This window comes from Nycticebus coucang, chromosome 8, assembly GCF_027406575.1.
Source record: "Nycticebus coucang isolate mNycCou1 chromosome 8, mNycCou1.pri, whole genome shotgun sequence".
Lineage (NCBI taxonomy): Eukaryota > Metazoa > Chordata > Mammalia > Primates > Lorisidae > Nycticebus > Nycticebus coucang.
Genome location: NC_069787.1, coordinates 35,310,292 through 35,322,907, shown reverse-complemented (window position 1 = coordinate 35,322,907; position 12,616 = coordinate 35,310,292). Strand labels below are relative to the sequence as shown.

General features: G+C 40.9%; 1 protein-coding gene and 1 pseudogene across 3 annotated transcripts in view; one reads left to right on the top strand and one right to left on the bottom strand.

Moving 5' to 3' along the window:
* ATXN7 (ataxin 7) overlaps window positions 1-12,616 on the top strand; it is a 160,118-nt gene that overhangs the window by 14,714 nt on the left and 132,788 nt on the right. The window lies entirely within an intron of this gene.
* LOC128592738 (F-box only protein 5-like) lies at window positions 7,208-8,811 on the bottom strand (annotated as a pseudogene).

Genomic DNA, 12,616 nt, shown 5'->3' with positions numbered 1-12,616 from the left:
TGTAAATAGAGACCTCCCAAGACTTCCATAGCTTTGGGAATCTTGTTCTGACATTTGACATTAGTTTTATTAATAAAATTGTCTTTCTCTAAGTTGTTTCAAGCAGTGGTTTCTGCAGCTTCTAACCATGTTTTATTCAGTTCTAATCAAAAAACTGTCCTTTTTTCTTTCATTTTTCGTTGGTCTCATGGTTTTGGCAGACATTTTGAACCTTTAGAATCTTTCAACTTATTTCTGAAAAGAATGCTAGTAAAGTTCTACATTGAAAAATATACTTTGCATTGCCTTATACTTTCTTCATTGATGTTTTTAAGATTTAGTGTATTGAACACGAAGGCATTTTTAGTGTTCTGGGTTATAGCTCCTCTGCTGTAAGAAGAGATATTTAAGGCTCCATTCTATGTGCCCTCTACTCCTCACCCTGTTGATTATTATTGCTCTGGTATAAATCATTTGCAGATCGAAGTTAGGAAAAAGACCATTTGCGATTACATTAGGACAGTTTAAAGGAATCACTTGTTCAAATTTACTGGCTTCCTGAAGCTAGTAAAGATGTTTATGGTTTCCACCATTCCCTGTTAATAGAATTCAGTGAATTAACAAGACAGTGAATAACACATGTTCAGCTATTATAGATTATGAGAAAAACTAGTCTCCTAGAAAAGGTATTCCAGTACTATAAATGGCACTAAACTGAAAAATCAGTGGTCATAGTAAACAACTGTCATAACTGTCATGCTGTGGTAGTAGGCAAGTTTCTAGTGTATCTGTTCCTTTAGCTAACAGCCAGCAGCGATTAGCTTTCTTTTCCTGGATCTGGTGTCAAGTTTTAATCAACTTAGACTGGAAAGTTCTTATTGGCTAGCATTTATAATGGAAGAAACACCAGTCTGTTTTATCTCTAGTCTTTTAGCCATACAACTGCCTATAATATCATCTGCATAGTGTTCTTACAAAGAAAACCAGTTGCATTCTTTTTCATTTGTAGTAGGAGTACTTCAGAATATTAAAATAGTGAGCTTTGACCTTGAAGAGTCTTAAATTATCTCAGTTAAGGTTGTGACGTATACCAAAAAAATTTACACATTAAATCCAATTTAGGATTCTCATTTTTCAGATTTTAAATGGTTTTGTAACTTAAAATCCATAGAATGATTGTGCTATTGAAAAGACTTAAAATACACAAAAGCAAAGAAAAGTAATTTAGATTTTAAGTTTCAAGAGTTACATAAATTTGGTTATTATGGAAAACTGAAATTCCTGAATGCTTATGGAGGTTTTGTTTACAAAATTTTTCTTGGGGCGGCGCCTGTGGCTCAATGAGTAGGGTTCCGGCCCCATATGCCGAGGGTGGTGGGTCCAAACCCAGCCCTGGCCAGACTGCAACAACAACAAAAAAAAATAGCTGGGCATTGTGGCAGGCACCTGTAGTCCCAGCTACTCGGTAGGCTGAGGCAAGAGAATAGCCTAAACCCAGGAGTTGGAGGTTGCTGTGAGCCGTGATGCCATAGCACTCTACTGAGGGTGATAAAGTGAGACTCTGTCTCTACAAAAAAAATAAATAAATAATAAAAATAAAAAAAAATTTTTCTTGAAGGCCATGCCTGTGGACCAGCCCCATCCAGAGGTGGTGAGTTCAAACCCAGCCCCAGCCAAAAAACTGCAAAAAAAAAAATTTTTTTTTCTTGATTACCAAAATCCTAAGTATTTGTAGAAAACTCAGAAAATTTCACAGGTACATGGAAGGAAATAAAAATTACTTATACTTCTACTACCCAAAGGCACCAGTATTAACATTTGATGTATATCTACTATGCTGCTTTATAGAGCTTCCCAATAAAATATACTTTGAAATGAATGCTGACAAATAAGGGTGAAAGAGAGGAAGAAAAGGATACATGGTGTGAACCACTTTTGCTAATCCCACTACCTCTCAGACTGCTTGCTCTGGATTGCCTTCAGGCTGACGGGGAGGGGCTTCACCACGTGGAAGAAGAGAGCTAGCTATCTGGCCCTTGGGCCAACTTTGGCTGAAGTGTAGCAGAGTATCTTTTCTGCAGACTGCTTTCTATATCTGCCTGCATCTTTATTTTAGCAACTTTTTCTTTACAGTTCTGAATGCCTGCTGGTTGCAGAGAAAGAAGTTTGGAGACCTTATTGGAGTGGCTTATTGACATAGCCACATCAATTCTTTAGATCAGCTCTTGTTCAAAAGAGTGTCCCAATATTCAGAAATACAGTAGCGTCCAGATTACTTGCACTAAGTAACAGCAAGGTAGAGTGTTTAGAGACTCCAAGTGATTTCAATTAACATCTGACCTCAAATCCCGTTGCATTGGTAGGAGAAAAAAATCCAGAGAAGGAGCTCAGAGCAGATTATGGTTATAAGCATATGCCAGTCTTCTCCTGTGGAAAAGAAAATGCTAATCTGCTCAGAACTGTTAAAGAGACAGACAAGGCTGAGCACAGCAGAATTTTCTCATCCTGCTCATCTTTTGCCTTAGTACAGGAGATTTATCCAGGGATGAAAAAGAGAAAGAAGGAAGGATGGTGGGCAGGTGGCTAAAAATATGAGATGGTTGGCGCTCTTTCTGTCTACTTTTGGCAGTGGTAAGCAGATCCTCAGGTATGAAAGACTAGCAAAGTGAAGTGACACGCAGGGTAACTTCCTAGGCAGTGGTACAACTTTTTGGTATTAGGTGTGAAAAGACAGTGCTGACTTTGATCCCTTGCACTCAGCCAGAGCAAACCCAGAAGTAGGAGGAAGTAGCATCTCTTCGTAAACATTTTATTCTTGGCATGTATTAGACTCCAGCCTAGACAATTGCAAGTGTCAGCCTCTGTTCTGTCAGCTGCCTTTCAGGACCACCATCAGTATTCTCTGGTATTGACCAGTTTAAAAGGTGTCATTTCTGCCTGAGAAACATAAGAGCTCAGGGGCAGTGCTTGGTGTGAAAGAATTACTTTGGAAGATGAATAACCATTGTGCTAACTGCTCACATACAGAGCAGGTAGATTGCTGATTTTACAAGTGTATGGTCTGAATTCCCTGGTCTCTGCAGGAAACAAGAGTCCAATTCAGATGGTTCAAGAGACTTCAATGAACAAAATATTTACAGAGGGGTGGGCAGAGTTAAGGGTGACATTAGGTTTCTGCTATTCAGAAACCAACAGCAATAGCAAACTGCTATCACTGCTAGATCTGGAGGGGAGCAAAGAGAAGAAATGGTGTTAGTGGAGTCCAGTGAGAGAGCTGGGATTGGGAAAGGAAGGGCTGTCAGACAGGAGCTATCATACTGGAGGGATTTAGCCACTGGTAGAAAAAGCAGCCCAGAGCAGGGAAGGAACAAGGAAGCAGTACTTTTCTCCCTGACTTTCTTTCCTTTCTGTCTGATCTTTTTCCAAGAGTGGCTCCTATTGGCTAAACCCACCTGGAAGCTGGTCAGCAAATAACCCAGTGATGCTGTCCATAGAAGTCAGCTTCCTGGGACACAGAGCAGAGCTCAGAATGCTGGAAAATTGGTCTGGGGATAGAAAGGGGATCAAACAAAATTATACCATATCTTAATCTTTCATCATTTTATCGCATCATCCTCATCTCTCAACATCCCAGAATAAACCATAAAGCATGTGAATTATCGATTATGACTCAATTCAATTTTTTATTATAAACAGCCTAAAGAGTTGCCCTACTCTTACCAGTGTAATTATCCAAAGAGAGAATGTGAGCAGTTCTCAGAAGAATTAAAAAATCACTAAAAGACCTTCTGCTGGGGCATGTTGTTCTGGGTTAAAATTAAACTAACATTTTAAAAATATGCATGTGAATTGTACAAGTAATTTATCTTAAAATGTAAAACTTGGGTTTTTCATGACACATTAACAAAACGAGTTCTTTGGTGTGGTGGGGTTTGGTGCTTCACACCTGTAATTCCGACACTTTGGGAGGCCAGGGCAGGAGGATCACAGGAGTCCAGGAGTTTGAAAACAGCTTGGGCAACATAATAAGACCCCATCTCTCAAAAAATATTGTGTGTGTGTGTATAGCAGAACATAGTGGCTGTGGTGGGAGGATCACTTGAGCCCACCAGTGCAGTACTGCGATGAGATGTGATTGTACCACTACACTTCAGCCTGGGCAAAATAACAAGACTCCCTACCCCCCAAAAGAAGAAGAAATTGCTTTTTTTTTTGTTGTTGTTGTTAAAGGTTAAATTGCAAAATGAAAGTGGAACTTAAAAAAAAATTATTGCATATTATCTCTTCAGATCTATATAAAGTGGGATGAACTCATAAGAAAAAATCTTAGCCCCACTAGATACATAGGAATAGTTTTTTAGCTTATCAAAAGAGGAAGTCTGAGAAAAAATAAAACAACTTTATTAAAAAGTAGGCAAAAGAAAGACCAGGTGCGGTGGTTCACGTCTGTAATCCTAGCACTCTGGGAGGTCAAGGTGGGTAGATTGCCTGACCTCACGGGTTCGAGACCAGCCTACGCAGGAGTGAGACGCTGTCTCTAAAAATTAGCTGGGCATAGTGGTAGGTGTCTGTAGTCCTAGCTACTCGATAGGCTGAGGCAAGAGATTTGCTTAAGCCCAAAACTTTGAGGTTGTTGTGAACTGTGACACCATAGCACTCTACTGAGGGAGACACAGCCTCAAAATTAAAAATTTAAAAAGTGGGCAAAAGACCCAAACAGAAAATTTTCAAAGGAATATAGTCTAATAGCCAAACAAACACATGAAAAAATGCTCAACATTCCTAATCATTAGGGAAATCAAAACCACAGTGAAATGTCACCTAACTCCAGTGGGAATGGCTCTTACTAAAAAAAAAAATCTAAAACAAGTGCTGGTGTGGATACTGAAAGGAACTTCTACACTGTTGGTGGGACTTCAAACCTGTTCAACTTCTATGGAAAATTGTGTGGAGATATCGCAGAACGTCAAGTAGTCCCACCATTTGATCCAGCAATCCCAAAGGAAAAAAGGCCACTTTATGAAAAGGACACCTGTACTTGAATGTTTATAGCAGCACAATTCACAATTGCAAAGATGTGAGAACAACCCAAGTGCCCACCAACACATACATGAATGGATTGACAAACTGTGGTATATGCATACCATGGTATATGCATACTACTCACTACTCAGCCATAAAAAAGATGGTCATCTAATCTTTTGTGACAACCTAGATGAAACCATTCTTCTAAGTGAAACATCACAAGAGTGGAGAAACAACGCCTGTGGTCCCAGCTACTCGGGAGGCTGAGGCAAGAGAATCGCCTAAGCCCAGGAGCTGGAAGTTGCTGTGAGCTGTGACACTACGGCACTCTACCGAGGGCAACAAAATGAGACTCTGACTCTTAAAAAAAAAAAAAAAAGGAGTGGAGAAACAAACACATGTATCATTACCAAATTGGAACTAATCAGTCAACATTTAAGCACATATGGAGGTAAATCTCAGTGAAAATCAAGCTGAGAGGAGGGAATGTGTAAATTCACACCTATTGCGTACAGTGCGCATTATCTGGATGAAGGGCATACTGTTTATAACTTTGACTCAATCTGTCTAAAAACAAAGTATGTGAACAAATCATATGTATCTCCTAATATCCTGAAATTAAAAAAAAGTCTGTGTGCTCTCTTCACATAAGCACTGACCTTCCAGGCAAAGTGCAGCGAATGGTTCTTTTTTGTTGTTGTTTGGTTGGTTTGTATTGAGATAGAGTGTCGTTTTCTTTCCCCTGGTAGAGGGCCATGGCATCATAGCTCACAACAGCAACCTCAAACTTTTGGGCTCAAGAAATCTGCTTGGGAGGTACCTGTGGCTCAAAGGAGTAGAGCGCCGACCTCATATACCGAAGGTGGCAGGTTCAAACCCAGCCCCGGTCAAAAACTGCAAAAAAAAAAAAAGAAATCCGCTTGCCTCAGCCTTCCTAGTATCTGGGACTACAGGCACCTGCCACAATGCCCAGCTATTTTTTTCATAGATTAGGGTCTTGCTGTAGCTCAGGCTGGTCTTCAGTTCCTGAGCTCAAGAATATACCCACCCCAGCCTCCCAGAATGCTACAATTACAGGTGTGAGCCACCGTGCCCGACCTACAGTGAGTGATCTTAATACTTGCCTAAAACCCTATGTGTTCTGCCCCCTTGCCCTTCTCTCAAGTACCCTTTCTTTTTTTTATTAAGCTCACAATTTTATTGATAACGAACAAAATGTATTTTTATATGTATATACAAAAGACATAAAAATACAAAAATATTTATATGTATACAAAAATATTAAAACACAGGTAACAGAAATAAAGAAAGCAAGCACAGGGCAGCGCCTGTGGCTCAAGGAGTAGGGCGCTGGTCCCATATGCTGGAGGTGGCAGGTTCATACCCAGCCCCAGCCAAAAAAAAAAACCCACAAAAAAAAAAAAAAGAAAGCAAGCACATTTTACAAAGGATACTTTCTTGGGAGATATATACATTGAAAAAGGTTATGCAAGGAGACAAGAAATTTAAATTAATAGGATCTAGAAATTGATATTTCAGCTAGTATTAATTTGGTAAGATTAATAAAATGTCTTAGGGCGGTGCCTGTGGCTCAGTCGGTAAGGTGCCGGCCCCATATACCGAGGGTGGCGGGTTCAAACCCAGCCCCGGCCAAACTGCAACCAAAAAATAGCCGGGCGTTGTGGCCGGCGCCTGTAGTCCGAGCTACACGGGAGGCTGAGGCAAGAGAATCGCTTAAGCCCAGGAGTTGGAGGTTGCTGTGAGCTGTGTGAGGCCATGGCACTCTACCGAGGGCCATAAAGTGAGACTCTGTCTCTACAAAAAAAAATAATAATAATAAAATAAAATAAAAAAAAATAAAATGTCTTAATTGCCAATAGATGGTACACCTTATTTATATTTAAGATTGTCAAAGGTAAAATTATACAGCCTTCTTTTACCATAAAATTGCATCATTTCACTTCTGTATCACAAATACCAGATTACTTTTCCTTTTATCTTAAAATATTTAAATTTTCTGATTTGCACTGAGAATTTTAAACTTTTGCACATTAAATTGTAAAATATTTTAAGAGGTGGTGTATTCTCTTTATCCATTGAGAAAAAATTTCGATGTAAAATTGAAAATCACAATATATTTTTATTATTTTAAGTTAAAACCTAATTTTTCTAACTAATATTCATGATCACTATTAATAAGAGGTCACAATCTTCATAAATTCTTTTTGCTTTTTTTAGTACCAGGCAGGGGACCCATTTTACAATTGGCTTTTAGGAACTTGCCATTCGAACAGTCTTTCGTGTTATGATAATCACACAGACACCTTGTACAATAATCAAATCCATAGCCTTCCCGTTTGCAGGTTGCTCGCTCTAAGTAGCCATCATATTTTGCAGGTGAATTACAACGAATACAAGCTTTGAGGCTTTCGTTCTTTTTCAAAGTCTTAGCAACCTTAGAGAATTCACTGTGTCGGCTGTAAGTAGAACCCTTCTGATTACCTTGACTGGATAACTTGGTTTGAGCATCTTTTGGGAAAGGAATCTGAGCTGTTGTTTCTTGAACAGAAGCCAGTGGGATTCTGAGCATAACATAATCTCTGGTTGAAGCATGTGCTGAAAAGTTTATGTTGCCTTCAGTAACTCTCTGTATGGCTTTATTATACATCTCGAATGCTCCTTTATCATCTTCTAGAATCTTCTTCCAAGTAGTGCTCACTTTAGACACATTGATTAAGTCCATATTACTGAGCTGTGTTAAAATATTTGCTAGAAGATGTTTAAGTCCTCTTCGAAAGAGTTCACTGAGAATATCTACATACTCTGGGCCCATTTTCCTGCCAATTATATTCTGTAGTGTAAAATTTCCACTGGCTATAGTTGCCTTTAGCATCTCCCAATCTTTTCTTGGATTTCTTTTTTTTTTTTTTTTTTTTTATTTTATTTTTTTTTTTTATTTTATTATTATTTTTTTTGTAGAGACAGAGTCTCACTTTATGGCCCTCGGTAGAGTGCCATGGCCTCACACAGCTCACAGCAACCTCCAACTCCTGGGCTTACGCGATTCTCTTGCCTCAGCCTCCCGAGTAGCTGGGACTACAGGCGCCCGCCACAACGCCCGGCTATTTTTTGGTTGCAGTTTGGCCGGGGCCGGGTTTGAACCCGCCACCCTCGGTATATGGGGCCGGCGCCTTACCGACTGAGCCACAGGTGCCGCCCTTTTCTTGGATTTCTTTTCGCATTCTTTTTTAATGTTGAACAAACGACTTTTTGAACATGGAGAATTAGCAAAAGTTTTTGTTGGGATACTGGTCTGGGCTTTGTATCTGTAACAGGCAGGATTGTGAACTGTCACTGAAATTTTCCTCCAGGGGAAGGCTACCTTCTTCGTGTTCATTGAGATCACTTTGTTGACAAAATGAAGAATACCCACTGTCTTCATAAAGTCTACTGGTCTCTAGTTCCTCTATTTCATGTGTACTATTAAGTGTTTGTTGTACATGTTGATTTTCCTCTTTATGCAAGGGCTTGCTTTCAGTATCAAGTTCTACAATCCCAGGGCTCACAATTGGTGATCCAAGACATGATAACCTTTCCTACGTAGTCTTTAAAGCAGTCCTTACAAGAACCTTCCAAATATGCAGGAATGTAGGAACCTAATCTTCCAATGTCATCGGATTTTACCAGTTTAAGTCCAGAATGAACATGGTGGTCACGGTTAAAATCACACTTCATTTTAACAGAAAGAGTAGAACTTTCTTCTTCTTTACAACCGTCCAGGGGGCGAGGGCGTCCGGCTGCTGTCATGGTGCTGGAGCCCACCTCAGTTGAAGGAACTGCTCTAGCAGCAGAGAAGTGAGCCGCTTGCTTCATAGAGCTGTAGCTGAAGTACCCTTTCAATTTATTTCTGAAAATGTCTTCCCTAGTAGAGTATAAACCTCATGGGAACAGAGTTCATAGCTGTCTCCTCAGTTCCAAGGATGGCGCTCAATAGAGAAAAACAAAGGAAGGAAAAGGAACTGATTCCAAACCCTGATTCCTTCCACTCACTGGCTCTGTGACCTTTAGTATTTTACTTCTTGGGGCCTCAATTTATTGTTTGTAGAAAGGGAATAATAATGAAAGGGCTAGCATTTATTGAGCACTTAGTATGTGCCAGACACTGTGTTCTGCATTATTTTCTCAAACCTCATGAGGGAAGTGAAAAGACTTGCTTGGGTCACACAGTTTATAAGTAGAAAACAGAATTTAAACTTTAAACTCTGGTTTAAATTTGGTTTTTGGACGGGCGTGATGGCTCACACCGGTAATCCTAGCACTCTGGGAGGCTGAGGCAAGTGGATTGCTTGAGGTCACAAGTCTGAGACCAGCCTGAGCAAAAGTGAGACCCCATCTCTACTAAAAATAGAAAAACTGAAGCAAGAGGATCATTTGACCCCAAGAGTTTGAGGTTGCTGTGAGCTGTGACGTCACAGCACTCTACCCAGGGCGACCGCTTGAGACTCTGTCTCAAAAAAAAAGTAAACTCTGGTTTGTTTAATTTCAAAAAGGGATTGCTCTCAGCCGTGTCTTTTTGTGACTGTCTGGGAGGTAAATCCTATATGGCAAAAGATTCTTGGTACAGGGTAGTATCCCATGCCCATGCTGACTGTTATGAAGGAGCAGGCTGGAGGTCTCTAAAACCAGTTTTAGGGAGTGAGAATATGGGGTTAGTTGCATCTAGAAGCATCCTGTAGTTTTTTAAATGCTCTGTAGTTTTTTAAGAGAACTTTTGGAGCATTCCACAGAGCTTAGAACTTTATGCTAGGGGCCAGAGAGTGAAGATCCTTGCAGGCTGGGCCAAGGTGTTGCTACTTTCTGCTGAACGCTGTGAGGAGGCCTTGTTGAGTTTTATTTGATGAAAATACTTTAGAAGCCTAAAGTCCCAATTTGGAATCCATTTGGGGGGCAGAAGTCCTCCATGCATTCTCTCCAAGAGGTAGGTTTGATTATATAGTATCTATTTTACAGATAAAGATCATGATCCTGGGCGGTGCCTGTGGATCAGTGAGTAGGGCGCTGGCCCCATATGCCGAGGGTGGCGGGTTCAAACCCAGCCCCGGCCAAACTGCAACAAAAAGATAGCTGGGCATTGTGGCTGGTGCCTGTAGTCCCAGCTACTTGGGAGGCTGAGGCAAGAGAATTGCCTAAGCCCAAGAGCTGGAGGTTGCTGTGAGCTGTGACACCACGGTACTCTATCAAGGGCAATAAAGTGAGATTCTGTCTCTACAAAAAAAAAAAAAAGATCATGATCCTTTTTTTCCTAAAATGTTAATAGATAGCTATGGGACATGGACAGTCAGCCATGTGCTTCTCTAAACCTTTTTGTGCCTTTAATATTTTAAAGACTTGACTCATTTTGCATCAACTTTAGCAGCTCTGCTGGAAGGGAAAAATGGAAACAGGGACCTTAATTTTTTTTAATTATGGATTAATTGTAAGCACCAGACATGATACGCTGCCTGGTGCATAGTAGAGCTCAATAAATGTTTATTGAAACTTATAAGACTTAAGCAAAAAGATTGAGAAAAGCAATATAAGATACCAGTTCCAGCCTGTTTTCAACTGAAGAAAATAGTCCAAATAGGCCATTTAACACAGACTAGAGATTTGGTTGAATCTGAGTTGAAAAATTGTGCAATGTGTGTTGCATGGAATTAACTTCGGTCTGTATAATTTAGTTATCTCTAAAAATCTGCTTACAGCCCACTAAGTGTCCACACTGCCCAAGAAGCTCCCGGCTTTGTCCTTGTGTTTGATCAGTTTATTCTTTTTTTTTTTTGTAGAGACAGAGTCTCACTCTGTGGCCCTCTGTAGAGTGCAATGGCATCACACAGCTCACAGCAACCTCCAAGCCCTGGGCTCAAGCGATTCTCTTGCCTTAGCCTCCCGAGTAGCTGGGACTACAGGCGCCCGCCACAATGCCCAGCTATTTTTTTGGTTGCAGTTCAGCCGGGGCCGGGTTTGAACCCGCCACCCTTGGTATATGGGGCCGGCGCCTTACCAACTGAACCACAGGCACCGCCCTGATCAGTTTATTCTTAATAAAGAAAAAGTAGTTGTACCATTAAAATATGCAAGCCATAAATAAGAAGGTCTAGCTACCATAAGTCTTCACTAATGTGATGCCAAGCCAGATCTCATTAATATTTTTATTTTCCTTGGGGCGGGGCGGGTTGGGGGTGGGGGAGCCCGGATCTGCTGTGCCGGGTCCAGGGGTCCCCGCCCTGCGCGGTGCGGTGAGAGGTACCCAAGATCACTCTGTAGTGTGTGTGATCATAGCTGACTGTAACCTTGAACTCCTGATCTAAAGGGACCCTCTCACCCCAGCCTCTCAAGTAGCTAAGACTGCAAGCATGAACCACCATACCCAGACAGAGCCTCAAGCTGTCACCCTGGGTAGAGTGCCATGCATCACAGCTCACGGCAACCTCAAACTCTTGGGCTCAAGAGATTCTCTTGCCTGAGCCTCCCAAGCAGCTGGGATTATAGGCGCCCACCACAATGCCTGGCTATTTTTTGTTGCAGTTGTCATTGTTGTTTAGCTAGCCTGGGCCAAGTTCGAACCCGCCAGCCTTGGTGTATGTGGCTGGCGCTGTAACAACTGTGCTATGGGTGCTGAGCTGAGACAGATTCTTGACACTGGTATGGAAAATGAATTTTTATGTATGATCTTCAAAGCACAGGTAACGAAAGGAAAAATAAAGAAATTGGATTGTGTGAAACTATAGTTTCTGTGCAACAAAAGAAACAATCAAAGTGAAGAGATAATTTACAGAATGGGAGAAAATATTTGCAAACCTATATATCTGATAAAGGGTAAATATCTAAAACATATAAGAAACTCAAACACTCAATAGCAAGAAAACAAATAACCTGATTAAAAAATAGGAAAGGGGCAGAGCACAGTGGCTCACACCTGTAATCCTAGCACTCTGGGAGGCCGAGGTGGGTGGATTGCTTGAGCTCAGAAGTTTGAGACAAGCCGGAGCAGGACCAAGAACCAGTCTCTACTAAAAATAGAAAAAATTAGCCAGGTATGGTGGCACACTCTGGAAGTCCCAGCTACTTGGGAGGCTGAGGCAAGAGGATTCTTTGAGCCCAGGAGTTTGAGGTTGCTGTGAGCTGTGATGCCAGAACACTCTAGCCTGGGGCAACAGAATGAGAGTCTGTCTCAAAAACTAAAAAGTAAAATACTGAGGCAAGAGAATTGCCTAAGCCCAGGAGTTGGAGGTTGCTGTGAGCTGTGTAACACCACGGCATTCTACCGAGGGCGATAAAATGAGGCTCCGTTTCTACAAAAAAGAAGAAAAAAAAAAACCCTAAAAATAAAATTAAAAAGGGAAAGGACCTGAACTGACATTTCTGAAAAGAAGACTTGTAAATTGTCAACAGGTATGTAAAAACATGACTAGTGTAAAAACATCACCAGTTATCAGGGAATTCATTTCTGTTAGAATGGCTGTTACCAAAAGGACAACAGTTTGCGCGCTATTGGTGGGAATGTAAATTGGTATAGCTGTAATGGAAAGCAGTATGGAGTTTCCTCAAAAAAATTAAAAATAGAACAGTG